Here is a 19,616-nt window from a genome sequence, read left to right as displayed (position 1 = left end):
GCCTCTAACTGAGCTGGAATAGCACTATCTGAACCACATCCTCTTGTGCTACCTCTTGGATTACCATACTCATCAGTGTGGGTAGCTATATGATCAATTAGTTTCCAGGCATTGGCATCATTAGTGTTGTCCTGGAATCTCCCATTGACAGCTGAAGCAAGTAAGGCTCTATGATCGTCATACAGCCCGTTGTAAAACTAGTTGCAAAGGAACCAGACCTGGAAGCCATGATGTGGAACAGATCGAACTAGTGTTTTGAAACGAACCCACGCCTCATTAAGGTATTCACTAGGACCTTGTTTAAAACTCGTAATCTGGCTTCTAAGGGCATTAGTCTTCTGGGGTAGGAAGTACCTCTTGTAGAATGCAAGAGCTAATGAACTCTAGCCTGTAATACCATGAACTTCCGTATCCAAGTCACGTAGCCACTCCGCTGCATCATCTAGCAGGGAGAAATGGAAAAGAGTCTGTTTGACTTGGTCTTGAGTCACCCCCGTTGCCAAAGGGACAGAGCAACAGTAACTAACGAACTTCTCCATATGTTTAGCGGGGTCCTCACCAGCTCCTCCTCCAAATAAATTTCGCTCCACCAGATTAATGTAAGATGGACGAATTTCGAAAGTACCCCTATCCGTAGTGGGGAGCTTGAATCCCTTGGGAAGAGAGGCAAGAGTGGGCTCGATCAGAATAACTTGCTAAAGTAGGCATGATTGTAGTAGTGGCAGAAACTGAAGTGTCTTCATCAAAAGACTTTTATTCTGCAATAAAACTGGCGTATGCAGCGTCATGCGTACTCAAGTCTTCTGCTTGACGGACTTCCTTCCAAAAATTTCGTCTAGCTCGGAAAGTCTTTTATGGTTCAGAGTCGAATGGTACGAGCTCGGACCTATGAGACCTGGGCATAAACAAAACTAGCACAGAAAGGTAAGATCTGTCTCAAGGAACACAAGCTTCTTGAGAGAAAAGACAAATTAAATTCAAGCAAATAAAATATCACCGTCTCCCACCGTCTCCCCGGCAATGGCCCTAAAATTTGATAGGCTAAATCGCACACCTAATCAAAGATAAACCAACAGGCCTAAACTAATGTAGTAGAGGTAGTAAGGGTCATATCCACATGGAGACAAACATATTCTATCTGCAAAATATAGTCTGTCTAAGTAACAATTTCCAGGGGTTGATTGGTTTTTTCTATCTACTAAATTGCAAACAAGGAAGAAATAAATGTAGAAAAAGGGATTTCAATACGGAGATAAATACTAGGATATCGGGTCACCATGGTCAACAACAATCAAAGGTAAGGTCAATGGTCGGTATAAATACGGTCTGAGGGGTAATGAAAAGGTCCTTCCGATCCACTATTCACCCTAGAGTACTAATCTAACTTTCGCTCTAATTAGGATGGTATATTGTTTATAGCAGCTCTAACTTCTTCCAATATTTTGATCTAGGTCAAAGTTTCCCCCAACATATACAATCACAACTATCACAATATGAAATGCATGATAGACAACATACACCACGACATGCCAAACATGTCATGGATACCAGTTCCTTAAATATCCCGACTCCTCGAGTCGTCATGACCAACAACATGCAATACGACTCACACTGTGCAATTAAATGACCAAACGACTCATTTAATAAATAAATACAACAATGAAACTGAGTAGGATAAACCTACCTCAAAGCATATCCGCATAAGCAAACCGTCACACAAGCTAGGCCTGTCTCGTAAAACCGTCTCACAAAACCCATTTCCTAAAATACGATAATAATAAAAATACGTATAAATATACTCATCTAATCATACAAAAATACGTATACAAATATGTATAAATATACTAATCTAATACGTATACAAATACGTATAATCATACCAATATATTTATACAATTATATATAAATATACTAATATATTTATATAAATACGTATACGACTAATTAAAACTCGCCTTATACTCATAACCCAAAACCTGACTCAACCAACCACCACCACCTACTACCGCCACCGTGGCTACCACCAGCAGCCACGGTGGACCATGGCCGGCAGCAGCCACGACCAACAATAATGACAACAACCAACGACAACAACAAACCGCAACAACCATAACATAAACGCATGGACACAACCCAACACCCCTCCGGCCACCACCAACCTCACCACCGTTTTCCAACCTAGACACGGTGATCGCCCTACCTGACCACCCCCATACCTGACACTAACTACGGCAGCCAGCAGCATACCATCGACAACAACAACATGAAACAACAACAACAACAAAATTGTCCGTACACCCCACCTTCTACCCAAGATTTCGGCCACCACAGCCACCCTAGCCACCAACCAAGACCAACACTAGCTCCTCCTTACTACCCTCGACACAACCCACCCAAGGTTCACCCAAAATAGCCACGAAAGGTGGGTTAAAAACTCGTCTTAAAACCGTCGCACAAAACAACTATAACCTTTATATATACTAGTTCAAAGCCCTAAATGGGCGGGCAATGACGGTCCATTGGTGGTCAAAGACGGGTCAGAGGTGGGTCAAGGTTGGGATGGGTCAACAGTATAAATAAAATAATAAAAAGGCTAGTATAAGATGGTTTACCTTACGATCTCAAGGCGGAGAGACAAAAAGGCGATCTCCTTTCTCTCTAAGATTCCCTCAAATTTTGTGTGGTGGAAATGATGAATGAAATGATAAGGGTTGGGTGGATGAGGATAAGGGAGTATATATGTATATGGTGGGAGTATAATACATGTATAAAGTATTATTATTATTATTATTATTATTATTATTATTATTATTATTATTATTATTATTATTATTATTATTATTATTATTATTATTATTATTATTATTATTATTATTATTATTATTATTATTATTATTATTATTATTATTATTATTATTATTATTATTATTATTATTATTATTATTATTATTATTATTATTATTATTATTATTATTATTATTATTATTATTATTATTATTAAATACGGAGTATTACAGGGCTGGCGAGAGATCAAAGGGAAGAAGATTCGGGCCAACATGTGCCTGATTCGAGCTTTCCTAGATCGCTTCTGGGACACAACCTCGACTTTCCATATGCCTTTTTGAGAGATCGGGTTCACTTTGGAGGACTACAGCACGATCTCCGGCTTACCTTGCAGAGATGATCTGATTGTTTGGCCTGCGACGGCCATGAGAGCAGATTCAGCCGAGGCTAGAGGTTTGATCGGCTGGAACCTGGCCAAGACTGCGGCTAGGGTACCCAGCCTAGTCCCGAGTTCTTACGTCAAGGAATACTTTGACGGTAAGACTTCGGCGAGAGTGCAGATGACTGCATGTGGTGAGATGGTGCCTCCTCCACCGTGTACAGCTGAGCAACGAGCCCGACTGTGGTTCTGGTGGTTTCTGTCTTTGATTTACTTCGGAGACAAGGGGGAGAGGTTGTCGACGAAGCTTCTTCCCTTCCTTAATGACCTGAGTAGCCTAGGTTATTGAGACAGGGTTACTCCTAGTTTTGTGATCCTCATACGGTACATAAGGGCCATGGGTCGTCCCGAGCTGATGGAGAAGGGGACTTCTCCTGCTACTGTCGGCCAGGTCTCATTTTGGAGGTATGAACATTCCTTTTTTATTTCCTTTTGATTATTAGAAATGATAGAGTCGCTTATAAATGTAAGATTTTGGAAGCATGAAACAATATGCTGCTTTGAATTGAAGTCGATTCAAAATAGGAAGGATCATTTTGACTTGATTTGAAATGAATTTTGACTTGAACTGAGATGAATTTGGAATTTTGTCTCTGAACTTGAATTGAACTCAGAATTTGAATTTTGAATTTGAAATTGAATAGGATTTGAATTTTGAATTTGAACTTGAATTGAATTTGAATTTTTGAATTTGAATTTTGGATTTGAACTTGAATTGAATTTGAATTTTTGAATTTGAATTTGAAATTGATTTGGGAATTTTTTATTTGAATTTGAATTGAAGTTGAATTTTTGACTTGAATTTGAATTTTTGAATTTGATTTGAAATTTTTGAATCGAATTTGAACTGAATTTGGAAATTTGAATTAAGCTTAAATTTTTTTTTTTTCGATTTTGAGTTGGAAATTGATTTTAGAAATTGAATTTGAATCGAATTTGGAAATTTTTTTGGAATTAAATTTTGAATTAATTTGAAGTAGAAATTTTGACTTGAATTTGAATTGGTTTGAAATTTTTGAATTGAGTATGAGTTGAATTTGACTCGAAATTTTGAATTTGAAGTTGAATCGAACTATTAATTCTTGATTTGAATTGGAAATTGATGTTTGGAATCGAATTTGAATTGATAGACCGCGTAGGGATGGATCGTGTTGATTTGAAATATCATTTTGATTTGATAGGAATTAGGAACTTGAATGAGATTTTGAAATTGAATAAAGGATTACCGTAATCATTTCTGCTTTTCAGGCATGGGTATACTCATACTTCCCTGGCTTCGCTCCCAAGAGGGCTGCGGACGTGGCAAGAGAGTATCCCTTAGTTAGAGACTGGATCGTGTGTTCGCAGAATATCCAGCGGTCTTCTTACGACACCTGTAGGAGGGGTGTCAACACTGTGCAGCTTGACAGTGTAAGCATTTTTTTCCTTGTTTTCGATTTTTTTTGAAACAATAGCGATCATAGGAATGACCCCTGGTATACCTTTCAGTGGATGTCGAGACCTTGGGAGGACTATACTGGCGCTCCGGCTTTCGTGGCTGACGTTCTCCGACCTATGAGTTTGAGAAGGTTGCTTTTGGCGACGCCCATGGGACCTGTGTGGTACCTGGGTGAGCGATTGTCTCGACAGTGCCTCCGTGATGCTTTTGTGGTTCCCATCGATCCTCCATGGATGATGTTTAGGGAGCCTTCAGAGTCTAAGAGGGCGGCTGACCTCGCAGGAGCGAGCGACGACGCTCTTTTCCTTCCCGAGCTCGAGTACTCGGAGTTTGTACGGAGGCGCCTGGCGTACTGGCCGATCGTGGTAAGTATACCTTCTTTTGACTATTCAAAATTTGAAATGACATACTCGAATACAGCATGGAAATGATAATTTTATCTCGACAGGAGATCGAGGTGGCGGGCGTCGAGCCCCTAACTTTTCCCGAGACACTTTAGTACCCTGGGCCAGCTGGTACATCGGTGCTGCTGGAGATTCCGTCTTTTACTAAGGCGGTGACAGAGGCTGGACTCGAAGAGTGGCATCATGTCGTGAGGAGGGTAAGCCCCCAGTTTAGGCTTGTTCTTTTTTTTTGAAATAATTGTGTAAGAACACGGTTTTCACCCTTGTTTTATTATTGAAATGCAGGTGGCACCATCGAGGCACGCGGAGCTGTGGCGGATGGCCAACCGGCTGCGAGCGACGGGTGTGGAGGCTCTTTCGGGTGGTCCGCGTCGGCAGGTATGAACCTCCGTTTTCTCTTTCTTGATATGCGTGAACATTTGAAGCACTTTCGGAGTATTTACCTTCTTTTGCTTTGTTATTTATAAATTTCCTTCTTTTCAGAGGGAGCGTGAGCTCGGGGAGTCGTGTGAGGAGACGGTTCGCTTGTCGAGGGAGCTGGAGGTTCGAGACGCTGATATTGCCATCCTTGCGGCGATGGTGGCTGAGTTGAGGGATCGTCTGGGTGATCGTCACGGCTAGTCTTGTATTTTTGTACATCTTATCCTTTTGGGCATGAGCTCGAATTTTGTTGTACATATGAATGTTTTGTTGTATATATGTCATGGCCTGCCAGCCATTTGTTGATGTTGGGTGTGAAATATGTTGGTACCTGCAGGTTAGCTTGGAAACAGGTTTGGCATTTTGACGGTTTACGCCGTCATGATGCCGAAATTCATATAGAAAAATCAAACATAGCACATATAGCATAAGAATTTGGCTTTAAATAGCACAAAATGTAACTTGATCAAGTCGAAAAAGAAGAAAAGAAAAAAGAAAAAAGTGCTCCATTTTAGTGAGCAAAATAACTCGACGCGCGACGGATAATGGGAGTGCTTCCCCCTAAAAAAAAATAAAAAAAAATGAGTTTAGAAAATTTTGAGACGAGTTAGGGATGGAAATGATTCCCCAAAATTAAAAAAAGAATAAAACTGGGTAAGTGTGCATTTGACGAAATGTGAAATGACGATATCGTCTCGAAAAAAGCGAACCTGCATTGAAATAGGATTTCGCAACGAATTTGGATAAGTAAGGAAATAAAAATTTCCGTATATAAAAAAACATATTCCTATAGAAGTAGGAAATTTTAAGCCAAATCCGGATTTAGGAAATTGAAGAAAATCGAGCTGGGGAAGAGGCACAACATGAGTTACGATGCTTCCAAAGGGCGCATCATTTGCTGCGTTTTCTCCCCAGGTGTTCTCTTCCTGAGCGATTTTTGGAAAAGCCGAATAGTATAAATAGAGGCCTGAGGTTAGCTTCTATTCTCAGAATTCTCCCTTTTATTACTCCGTAATTAATCAAATATAATATTTCTCTCAAAAAAAGATTTTCAAGAAAAAAAATGGATGCTTTCAAATCCCGAATCAAGGAATGGACCAATGAGTTTTCAAGCGTTGAGAAGTATGACATGGATGTTTTTAGATCCGTCATCAGTTTTAACCAGGTGAAAGTGGTAAGACCGTTTCTTGATGCTTGTCTTGAATATTGGAATCCGGAGTATCATGTTTTTGCCTTTCCAAGAGGTGAAATTTGTCCTTTTCCCGAAGAATTTGCAGCAATTGGAGGATGGGATACAAAAAGTCTTCCAGCTTTACCATCTAGGTCCCAAGGGTATAAGAATAAATTTAGGGATCTTCTTGGATTGACCAAAGAAGAAGTTGATCGTCTTGTAACTTCCAAGGGTGTACGGATTTTCGATTTTATGGACCGCTTCATAGATAGGGAGTGTAACACCCCAATTATCCGGCCAAGATAATTAAAGCGTTACCATATCGGTTTCTCGAGGCAGTGTTTCAAAACTTCAATCAAAGAACATTTTATAAATAAATATAATGTTTAGCGAATTACATAAATGTAAACAAATGAATAAAAATACAACTCATGACAACTATACTCTCTAGCCAACTATACTCGTCTCGTGATATCATCAAGCTCGTCCCGCCTCCCGCGTACTATCCAAACAACCTGAACATACTCTGCTCCCCATATGACCAAAGGATATCATATGGATCGACACAGGCCACCCCAAAAGAGATAGGTGACAAAGACACAGACAGACCAAACGTCAGTTTCAATAAATAAAGTGTGACACAACTCAAAGTGTGTGAGTATGCAACATGACTATGATATGAATGACATGCTATCAAACAACAACCACCACGGTACCGGGACACGCCCAGACATACCAACAACCACACTGGTACCGGGACACGCCCAGACATACCCACAACCACACTGGTAGCGGGACACGCCCAGACATACCCTAACCATACTGCTACCGGGACACGCCCAGACGTACCAACAACCACAAACAGGTATCGGGATACGCCCAGACGTACCGGGTCCGGAAGCCAACCGGATCCCTGCCAGACGTCGTGTCTCAACCACACGAGTCCCTCCAAAGTTACGCCATTAATGTGCACATCCCTCTTGGAGTGGGAAACCTCAAGAGGCGACTCAAGCGGAAAACGGTCTCCCAACCGCCTTCCGTCTCCTCAACAACCACAACACCATCACAAACCACAATTATACAAGATAACCAACAACAAATGCAATACTACACTAGTGTACCAAATGCCGACTCATCTTGAATAACATTGTCTTATAATACATCATAACCACCACAATTACCTCTTAATGACATAATTAGTGACTAAACATGTTATAATGCAACTAATCTAATTACATGAGACTAATTACAACATCCACCATAAAACATGTGACAACCACAATATTAAAACCGAGTAGTATTAACCTAACTTTTAGCATTCTCGATAAGCAAATCCATGACAACAAGAATCCACCTCATAAAACCGTCTCATCCTTCAATAATCACATAATAACTGTCATAATGCATCCTAATCTATTATACAATACAAAACGCCTTATTATTACCCATTAATTACCCATTTAACATATATTAGTTACTAATTAACTACCCATAACAAAACCCTCAATTTCTCGGATTCATACTAAATAAAAAGGGTAGATCTATACTTACAAATTAAGAGGAAGGAAGGAGGAAGGTGAGCAATCCACTAATCCAAGCTTGAATGAACAAAACGGTGTTTGTGAGGGTTTTAGAGAGAAGGGAGAGAGTTTAGAGTGATAAGGAAGAAGATAGAAATGAAATAGAAGAAAGAGGGTTTGCGGGTTTAAAACCCGTCTGACCAGAGTGCACTCGACGGAGTACCGAGTCCACTCGTTCGAGTGACACTCCACTCGGTCGAGTGAAACTCACTTGTTCGGGTGCCACTCCACTCGGTCGAGTACAACGCAGTTCTAAAAAATGACCAGTTTTTGTAAAACAGTCATATATCACTCGTTTCTTGGTCATTTTGGGAGTGTGACCTACCGTTGGAATTGTAAGAGAACAAGCTATCACCTGCAATTAAAATCATATCAATACCATGTCTAGATCTTAATTTATGATAGTTTTAATATGACCCTTCTATAGACGGACATTATAACTAATCCACTAAGTCGAGAATAGGTTATACTTGGTCCACTTTATAGTTATACCTCACTCTCGAGTCACATCTAGTCTAGTATAAGGTTCTATCACGCATCCTAAGATTCCTTTATGGGTCCCACAATATCCGGGTATTACAATCTTCCCCTCTTAAAATGAATTTCGTCCCCGAAGTTCACCTCACTCTCTCTTTTCCTCGAGTCTCATCACTGACTCTAATGCACTCTCTTTCGCCTCACATGTTCGTCTACCGTATACGTTCCTTTATAAACATCATGCTCATCCTAAAGTTCCTTGTTCAACTCTCATACTTCCTCACATTCCGTACTTTCTCTTTCCTTAATTTCCGAATTGTTACATTCACTCCCCCTAAAAGAGAACTTCGTCCCGAAGTTCAACCGTCAAACCTCATAATGTGCTCTCATATTATCAGTACTAAATTCCACAAATGACTATGATCCAGGTTCAATACTCTCTCTCACTCATTGCAATATGTGATCAAATCTCATATAATTCTATCGATATAAACCCCCCATCTACAAGCCTCCCAAGGGTCAAATGCCAGGTCAAATCCACGGTCCCAATTTAAATTCTATAAACAACTCCCAATTCATGTTGGTTATATGTAAACGTATCTATCATGGGGTATAACTCAATTATTACTACGTATCTATATCACATGAAATCTTGTACATTCACATGTATGCACAACAATCACGAATATGCGGACTCCATGAAACAATTAAACAATGCCAAAATTACTCGTAATATGACGCAACCATGAACAATACTTCCATTTCCGGACATCATGCCACGCATATACCGCGTCAAATCCACCACATGATCATATATGTGTTTCCATATCCGTTCCCATCCATCATCAATACTTCCGCTTATACGGAAGATCATAATCACAATCATGCAAATGACCACTATGCAACACATAATTCGCATTATTTATCTTACTTTTATACAACAAAACAATATCATGTCGATTAACACACATCAACAAGATTACCACATCATTTATGTCGTCACTCCACTCATGTCGAATCAACAATTTCCATTTACTTTCAAAGTACCATGCCATGTAATCAAACGTAAACAATTCACACATATCACCGTGAAAGGTCAATCATGGTCATCCAACACAAGTCAACTAATATAAATTTCGAAATAAGGGTACATGCTCACTATTTGGTCGGATATCCACAAAACAAGAGTCAAAGCATACCACTCGGTCGAGTATAGGCGGCCACTCGGTCGAGTACATGGTGCACTCGGTCGAGTGTCACCTGGGCATGAGGTTTTCATTCTCAAACTCGGTTCCAAACTTCCTTATTTCATCACGCAAATGCTAATAGACTCCAATGGTGACTAATACATCATCGAATAACCAAAAAAAAACAAACTCACAGCTTTATAGCTATCATTATTACACAATAAAGATGAAATATCTGAGGCATATTACCGGCACGACATACCATTTTATGGTTCTTTTCGCAACCATTCTATTTCTCCCCCATACCCGGCGACGGTATCACCATACCGTCATCAACAACCACAATAATCACGTCGGTAGCCACGACACTTATACTATCTCACGGACACGGCCATAACCACTCATTACTCCCAAGGAATAATACAACATTGTCACCCCTCAATTGGGCACTACCATAAGATCACTATGTACACCACGGACGCTTTACTTGACCATTGGGAGGCAACTATACATCTATACCACCACTCATAGGGTCAGATTCCCACATAAACACTTCCACACTTCATGCATATACACTTAGATTAAACGATTACACCCTATAACACGAATGATGTCAACTACCTCAACAATATGATTGAATCCTTAAGTAGTACATGCCACACTCTTACTCTCATGACCGCGAAAACCAAACTTGGTGATACTAAATGTACCATCATATATCTCAATTACTCATCAACCCGAGTTTCCAAGTCTACTCAACAATAATATTCCTTAATATACAGCTTAAGCTTTATTCACTACCCACAAATTCCAATACTTAACAAATATCCAACCTAGATTACACTTCACTCACTATCCACAAATTGCCTGATGTAATCATCTTTCTCAACTCAAAACACCTTACATAAGCTAAAATCACTTTCTCATACTCCAAATTTCAAGGTAAATTATATACAAAGTCACCAATATCACCGCTTACATAAAGATTCCTTCCTATTAAGTCAATAACCATTCTATGTCCTCATATCTCCAAATTTTTATAGTCTATGTTGCCAACACATAATCTTACATTACTCAGTTTCATTCACAACTCCCTTACTCACTATACCCACATTACTACTTTATCGAATCCAGATTAATCATTAACAACCATTTCCACAATTTAGACCAATAACATCCATATTCCTAAAACAACACTCTCCCCCTCCTTTACAAAATCATACACATGTCCACTTACACGGCTCAATTCCACATCAAATAAACAAACTCGCCTCAATCCCAATAAAACACATATTTTACATTCATAACTCTCAAAATGCAACACTACTCATCACACATTATTATAACTTGCCCAATTACCCTAACAAGCTCACTGAGTCACTCTCGTTTCACATATTCTCAATCACAACCACGGGTGCCTACACGTCTTCACTCATCAAAACTATACAATCCACTAGGTAAATCAAGCAAAATAGCACATTATTAACAAGGGTCATAACACCACAAAACAAGGAAACCATACTTTAAGTACAAAATTTAAAAGTTAATCATGTATACCATGATTCAAATTTGAAGGCAAGATTTTCGATTTAAAACAACACATGACATTATTAACAATATTGAAGTCTTATTACTCATTTAAGTCAAAAAAACTTTAAAACAAAGTCATAAAATTTTAAGGTCATGCCTAACATCATTAACAACGTGTGAATCTTTATGGCACAACTAGATAAGGAATGGGGTACAAAATGCAAGACTCCTAGGTTATTGCAACACAATACTATATTAACAAGGACTAAACACAAGAGATAGTTAAGCCACATTTGAGAGCAAAAATCAAAATTATTCATTTTGAGGTGAAATTTCAAAAGATTTCGGACAATATTTTGAAAATAAAATCTTGATTCAAAATAATACATGTCATTATTGGCAAAGGAAAGTCAAAACTTAAGAATGACAAGATTTTTGGGCTTCTTTAGTCAACTAAACTAAGTTTTAAGCATTTGAATAAATCGAAACTCAAATATAAACATCCAAGCTTGCAAATTTTTGCGAAAATGTTTTCAAAATGAAATTTCAATTGTATGATAAGGGTTAGCAATAACAACCAAGCTTTAGTCTTTGTTAAACAATTAACCAAGCAACAAATACAAAATCAATTATCGACTCAAAAACATATATTTTCGAGTTCATAAAAAAATCGGCAAAATTAAACATGAAAATTTATATTTGACATCCTAAATGATGTAAAAAGGTGATTAATATCGTGAATCACACAAAACATGTCATTAAATGACAAAATTTAAAGGGATTAGCCTAGGTTTAACAAAATCAAATTGGAAAAATAAGAGGAAAGAAAACGTCACTTCATGGTGAAATCAGTCAATTTAAGGGACTAAAAAAAAATAGGGCAAAACTTGAATTCGAGAAACAAACAATCAACAATGAAGTTTATAAGAAAATGATTTTAAATGGAGAAATAAAAGAGATAAAATAAAGAAATAACATAATTTTTGCGAACCTCACAACCCAGAAGGCGGCACTCGGTTGAGTGCGAGTCCACTCGGTCGAGTGACAGTCCACTCAGTCGAGTGGTAGGGTTCACTCGGTCGAGTGACTGGTACTCGATCGAGTATTAGCTCGTACTCAGCTGGGTGCCTCTTTATGGTTTGCAATTCCCGACTCACAAACAATATTTTTATACTAACGACTAATCTACTAACAATCATTACTAATCACGTTCTAACATGTAATAACCATTCATGAAAGCAGATTATACATATGAATAATTACATCCAATTTTCACACGATAGACGCACCACATTATAAATAACGATATCATGCAAAACCTGTCGACTTGTTATAGTAAACACGTAATCACATGACATTTCACATATCATCATGCGTCGAATGGACCCATACATAAGGCAATGAATTAAACTATGATCACAACCACATGTAATCAAGCAACATTTCATTTCAGTAAATAAGTCATGCAAGATGCTAAGCAAAATTCATATCACGCATACAATCGTGCAACATGTCACTTCGCGTTTCCCGACTCATAACCACTCACGTAGTGACCAACCGAAACAATAGAATCTAGTTTTGAAATGAGGGATCCTTCTCACCCAAAACCGACCTCCTATTGTACTCATCTCGGGTTCATTTTGTTAGACACACCTATATTCATTTTGGTTCATTGGTTTAGGTTCCAAAATCGTCGCTCTGATACCACTTTGTAACACCTTAATTATCCGGCCAAAATAATTGAAGCGTTACCATCTCGGTTTCCCGAGGTAGTATTTCAAAACTTCAATCAAAGAACATTTTATAAATACATATAATGTTTAGCGAATTACATAAATGTAAACAAATGAATAAAAATACAACTCATGACAACTATACTCTCCAGCCAACTATACTCTTCTCGTGATATCATCAAGCTCGTCCCGTCTCCCGCGTACTATCCAAAAAACTTGAACATACTCTGCTCCCTATATGACCAAAGGATATCATATGGATCGACATAGGCCACCACAAAAGAGATAGGTGACAAAGACACAGACACAACAAACGTCAGTTTCAATAAATAAAGTGTGACACAACTCAAAGTGTGTGAGTATGCAACATGACTATGATATGAATAACATGCTATCAAACAACAACAACCACGGTACCGGGACACGTCCAGACATACCGACAACCAAACTGGTACCGGGACACGCCTAGACATACCCAAAACCACACTGGTACCGGGAAACGCCCAGACATACCAACAACCACAAACAGGTACCGGGACACGCCTAGATGTACCGGGTCCGGAAGCCAACCGGATCCCCTGCCAGACGTCGTGTCTCAACCACACGAGTCCCTCCAAACTTAAGCCATTAATGTGCACATTCCTCTTGGAGTGGGAAGTTCCAAGAGGCGACTCAAGCGGAAGATGGTCTCCCAACCGCCTTTTGTCTCCTCAGCAACCACAACACCATCACAAACCACCATTATACAAGATAACCAACAACAAATGCAATACTACACTAGTGTACCAAATGCCGACTCATCTTGACCAACATTCTCTTATAATACATCATAACCTCCACAATTACCTCTTAATGACATAATTAGTGACTAAACATGATATAATGCAACTAATCTAATTACATGAGACTAATTACAACATCCACCATAAAACATATGACAACCATAATATTGAAACCGAGTAGGATTAACCTACCTTTTAGCATTCTCCATAAGCAAATCCAAGATAACAAGAATCCACCTCATAAAACCGTCTCATCCTAAAATAATCACATAATAACTATCATAATACATCCTAATCTATTATACAATATAAAACCCTTTATTATTACCCATTAATTACCCATTAATTACCCATTTAACATATACTAATTACTAATTAACTACCCATAACAAAACCCCCAATTTCTAGGGTTCATACTAAATAAAAAGGGTAGATCTATACTTACAAATTAAAAGGAACGAAGGAGGAAGGTGAGCAATCCAATAATCCATGCTTGAATCAACTAAAATGGTGTTTGTGAGGGTTTTAGAGGGAAGGGAGAGAGTTTAGAGTGATAAGGAAGAAGATAGAAATGAAATAGAAGAAAGAGGGTTTGCAGGTTTAAAACCCGTCTGACCAGAGTGCACTCGACCGAGTGGAGTGTCACTCGACCGAGTGACACTCCACTCGGTCGAGTGAAACTCACTCCGTCGAGTGACACTCCACTCGGTCGAGTGAAACTCACTCCGTCGAGTGCCACTCCACTCGGTCGAGTACAACGCAGTTCTCAGCAATGACCAGTTTTCGTAAAACAGTCATATCTCACTCGTTTCTTGGTCATTTTGGGCTTGAAACCTACCGTTGGAATCGTAAGAGAAGAACTATCATCTCCATTTAGAATCACATCAATACCATGTCTAGATCTCAAGTTATGATAGTTTTAAGACGACCCTTCTATAGACGGATATTATAACAACTCCAATAAGTCCAGTATAGGTTATACTTGGTCCACTTTATAGTTATACCTTACTACTGAGTCACATCTAGTCTACTATAAGGTTCCCTCACGCATCCTAAGCTTCCTTTATGGGTCCCATAATATCCGGGTATTACAGGGAGGACCCTTCTATTTCTTATGTTGCGAGGCGCGGAGCCTTCGGGTTTTGCCTTCTTCATTGTTTTGTCTTAAAGGGTCGTGTTGACGCGGAAATAAGAGGTGACCTGCGGTTATTGGGTATTATCAAACAAATAGAACAGCGCAAGATCCCGGCTTGCCTGGTATTAGGAGAGACTATCTTAGGGTTGGATAATTGGAAGGCTAATCGTGAGCTCCTGTGGATGTAGGAAAAATGGAGGGTATTATCCACGGGTTTGAACTTCGTTTGGAGTCGCCACCAAATTTAAGGGATTTTGGGAACCATTTTTGAAAATGAGATTTGAGTTCGTTGTTGAAATTACGTGGTGGAAAGTTCGTTAATAAAACACCCACCCCTGACCGTTGCAATAACGACCTCTACTTGGGACTATGATGGCTTATTGGATAAGACTATAATCGTTATATGAGAGTGCAAAATACCATTTTGATCCTAACATGGGATCTTGGTTTCTAATCGTTTAATGCGTCTAATCTACTTTGTCCAAGTGATTTAGCATGTGAGGTTGATTTGAGCTATGCTAACAAGCATTCACGACATGGCTTAGATGTGAGTGGGGGAGCCGTTGGGGGAGCTAAGCTATTACAACCTGGACGATTCTCGTCGACTCGATTTGTAAACAATTGAATTAAAGATACAACTCAATCTAAATACAATTGCTAAACATGACACATGACACACGACACATGACACGAACTAGCCTACTTAGGCGTCTTGAAATTCGTGCCAATGGTGAGGCCATGGCTCACATAGGACTTCGTCCTTGGCCTCATCATCATTTTGCGCACTCACTTCGATTTAATTAGCTAAATACTTCAATTTAACGAACTAAAGCAAAGGTTTTGTAAAATCATTTTGACTCAAAATAAAGGACTAGCTTGACCCATATTTAAAGTATAAATTACATTGTTTAAAATGAATTACAATAATTACAATGATTAAATTATAATAACAATTGAAATAAAACCGCAACAATTAAACGAAACAAAACGAACCGAACCAAAAAGTGGCACGAAGGTCGAGCCAATCACACGGGAAAACACACGGCCAAAGGGGAGGTCAATATTGACTATTCTAGTCATCGAATGTTATGAATCGGATGCTAAGCATGCACAATTCAACTAGGGAGAAATCGTCATAAGAAGAGATGAATTCATTAAATTCTTTAAAGAAATTCATTTAAAATCCTATGTCGGGTTTTGTATGACCTATGAATGTCTAATTCATTTAACATGCTTTCTACATATTAATTCGGCCAAGTTACGATTTAGCAATGATAACGATACAATTAAACATACATGCATCATAAATCAACTAAAACAAAACGAACATGTGATTTAATCTTAACTATTTCATAATTAAAATTAAAACAAGTCATTAAAACATGCGAATACGAATAAACTAATTAAAATGTTATTTTAATCAATTTAAAAGCAAGTTGATTCTTTTTATAATTAAAACATGAAATTATTCTAATTAAACATGTTATCGTCATAAATTAAAAAACAAATATATGAGTAACATTCTATTAATCTAAACAGCAATTAACCATTATTATCATCATAATTACGAAATATGAGACGATAATTAAAAGACGAAATAAAAAGTAAATAAAAGGCCCTTAGACCGTGTACCACACAAGCAAAAGGAGAGGAGATGAGTCGGGATTTTGTGCACCCTCAACTTACATGTAAACCTGGACACCACTCAGGATCCCGTATTCAAGTGTTGCTTAGAACGCGCCTCTTCGACAATTGTTAAACAAAAATCGAAACAATTTAACAAAATCAATTTCGAAAACAAAAACAATTTTCTCGCGTAAAAGGCACTTCGTGCAGCGATTTTCAAATGAAGATTGTGACTTCGTTTCTTACTCAAATTTATATCCGAAAGATGTTCTGGAATCCTTAAACTCCAAAGATTTGATTTTTAACAAAAAATCAGACCAAAAACAATTGTAAAAAAAACGTGAATTGGATGTGAACAGAAGCAGTCTAAAACGCGAGAAAACACAAACAAGAGAGCAAATCGATGCTCTAATGCTTGTCTAATCCTCTTTATGAACTTTGTGTTTTGTTTCTGGGTATGAGAGGACTTTAGGGTTGCTTTTTAACGTGAGAATGGAGGGCAAATTCTAGGGTTTCGAACCGTGTATGGGTCTTATGTTTTCCGTCTTCTTTTTTGGTGTGTATGTGCTTGTTTATATAGGAGATGGGAACCGGCGTAGGTTTGCTGGTAAGTGTAGATACCGAGTATCTGCTGAGACTCCAGCAAACACCCGATGATAATCGGACTACAACATGTTTTGGAATCGCGGCGTTTGATCGACAGTTTGTGTACAACTTTACGTCGGAAAATTTAAAACGATTTCGAAAATAAAACATTTCAAAAATACCTGGAGTGTTTAATGCACGACGACGGGGTCGCAATGACACTAACTAGAGTCAAAACCGGCACCGGACCAAAAACCGACTCAAAAATTCAAATCCCACTCCAACAACGAGTCAAACCGAGTCAACCACAAAAAACAAACATTTCAAACCTTCTACCTTAAGTTTTCCCGGATTCATGTTGGTCAAGTACCAAACATGTGACTATAAAACCTAGGATAGAACAAATCATGATTGTGTTTGTTGTGAAAGTGACAACACAGCTCGAAGACCCGCGACGTGGCTCGCACCTCTTTGAGCAGCCCAGGTGGCCACGTCGCTCAAAAATCACACAACCACTCATTCTCCTATAAATACCCCTCAAATACCACCCATTTGAGACTTACGCGAGTGTCCCCCCCTCTTTTCTCCCTTAAAATTCTCGACTCGACTTCTAAAGTCACAATCCGACGCGTATTTACGATCTACCGATCGTAAACACGAGCCTTACACATTGTTTGGTACCGTCATCGTGCATTAAATCACTTGACCGACCATTTCGACCACTACACCATCACTAAACTTTTAAAACACTCTTTTTACTTACCAAAACGGTTTTAAACCGAGTTTTTTCCGATCAAACGAGTTGTTACGCTTACGTCGGTCACTCGCCATAACCAAACATGTAAGTATAAGGGTGTAAAAATCCTCTTTTATTATGTTTTAATTTGTTTCATGACTATAACATGCTAAAACATGCATAACATGAACAAAAACATGGAATAAACGAGCCAAAACTGGTTTTTGGTCTGAGGCAGAAGCCCCTTAGGTCGCCAACTGGCCCGCGCCTAAATGGGGTGCTCAGACCAGAGATCAACCGTGTTTTTTCTCGTCATTTCCCTTAATCCATTTTTCATATTTGTAATCGGTTTTCACCATTTCAAGTATTTTCGAACCTTTATTGTTTTATTTCACATGTTTTAACCATAAAACATTTTTCACCCTTGGTTCCTCATACCATGACGGTTAAATCCGTGTTTCGGTGATAATATTTGGTTAATGACATTTAAAAGGTATTTTAAAAGCCTTTTATTTCATTTCTTTACATTTTCAAACAAACATATTAGTCACCAACACAAAATCATCATTGGTTCTACATACCATGCCGGATTTTAACCCGGATACGATGACGAGTATCGACTAATTACATTCAAATGGACTTAAAAAAATTAGTCCATAATCATTTTCAAAACTATTCATGTCAAGTTTGACAAATCGAACCCGACACCGGATATTATCAAATAATGATGATTGTTCGAGTCTAGTTCTTCAAATCAACAAATGCGGTCTAAACGACCCCTTCAAACCAAACCGGGTTTAAACACCCATTTTCAACACGTTTTATAACGTTTTCTAAAACGTCAGAACACGGCACATAAACCGTGGGCTAATCCGTGCCTAAACAGGCTCCCCATTTCTCATTTTCGAAACCAGAGGGAGGCCCCTTACACCGCCGGCTGGGTCGCGCCTCATATAGCCATCTGGTACAGGGCCTGTTCCCTTCCAGCATTAGTCTAGGACGATTCCGACTCCGGTTAACCCGGATATAGGAAGGATCAGATGACTATTCAAACCATATTTGCAAAATGCCTTATTAAGACAAATGGATCATGTTATGCACCCTAAACCTAATACGGTAAATGGATGTTTAGTTTCCGTCTTGCATGCAAATCAATCATTAATCCAACTCGACATCTTATACTTGATACTTGGATTAAATCAACCGACTTAGAAAGCTCTCACATGTTAGGTTTAAATCATTGGATGCTCATTCATGCATTTAAACCGTTTTATCAACTTTTGCATTCAACCAACCAAGATCGATCAGTAGAGGCCGCTAAACACGGGCGGGATTGGGTGTCTGATTAAAGGGCTTCCCAATACTTACCTTCACCTCTTACTCAGAAACTTTGGATAGTGGACGATCTTATCCAGGGCATACGAGAGTCATTCTAGAGATAGGATGCTAAAGAGGGACGATTTCCTTATCTTTAGAACCTATGTCAAACGCTGCTTTGTGCTTCAATTTGACCGAGTTATAAAGTGGATTTCGAACGGGTTCCAGGCATCCCACAAATGCTTGGTGGCGACTCCGAACATCTCTAATCG

At 38.8% G+C, this 19,616-nt stretch overlaps 1 non-coding gene across 1 annotated transcript; it reads left to right on the top strand.

The window, feature by feature from the left end:
- The first annotated feature begins 222 nt into the window (after positions 1-222).
- LOC141636496 (small nucleolar RNA R71) lies at positions 223-329 on the top strand. The gene has a single exon (XR_012541102.1). It is a non-coding gene; the product is annotated as a small nucleolar RNA R71 (small nucleolar RNA).
- The last annotated feature ends 19,287 nt before the right edge of the window (positions 330-19,616 follow it).

Source organism: Silene latifolia, chromosome Y (assembly GCF_048544455.1).
Source record: "Silene latifolia isolate original U9 population chromosome Y, ASM4854445v1, whole genome shotgun sequence".
Lineage (NCBI taxonomy): Eukaryota > Viridiplantae > Streptophyta > Magnoliopsida > Caryophyllales > Caryophyllaceae > Silene > Silene latifolia.
Note: the sequence above shows the minus strand (reverse complement) of the source record. Positions and strands in the feature narration are given on the sequence as shown.